Raw genomic sequence first — 240 nt, forward strand, 5'->3', positions numbered from 1 at the left:
TCCGATTTCCTTTTTTTTTGAAGTTGCGCAAGACTCTAAGGAAAAAAGTCAGCGAGCGGCGGGGCGCCATCCATATGCGTTCCCGAACAATCAGACAAATCGTGGAGGGGGGGGGGGGGGGATAATGCCCCCCGGCCTTATCAGGGTTAAGGGGGAAAATAGTGATGTGGTGGGAAAACATGAATTGATAACAAAAGTAGCCATAAAGGAGTCGATCACATCTTATTCTTAATGTTAATC

This window comes from Strongylocentrotus purpuratus, unplaced genomic scaffold (genome assembly GCF_000002235.5).
Source record: "Strongylocentrotus purpuratus isolate Spur 01 unplaced genomic scaffold, Spur_5.0 spur5_scaffold_12, whole genome shotgun sequence".
Classification (NCBI taxonomy): Eukaryota; Metazoa; Echinodermata; class Echinoidea; order Camarodonta; family Strongylocentrotidae; genus Strongylocentrotus; species Strongylocentrotus purpuratus.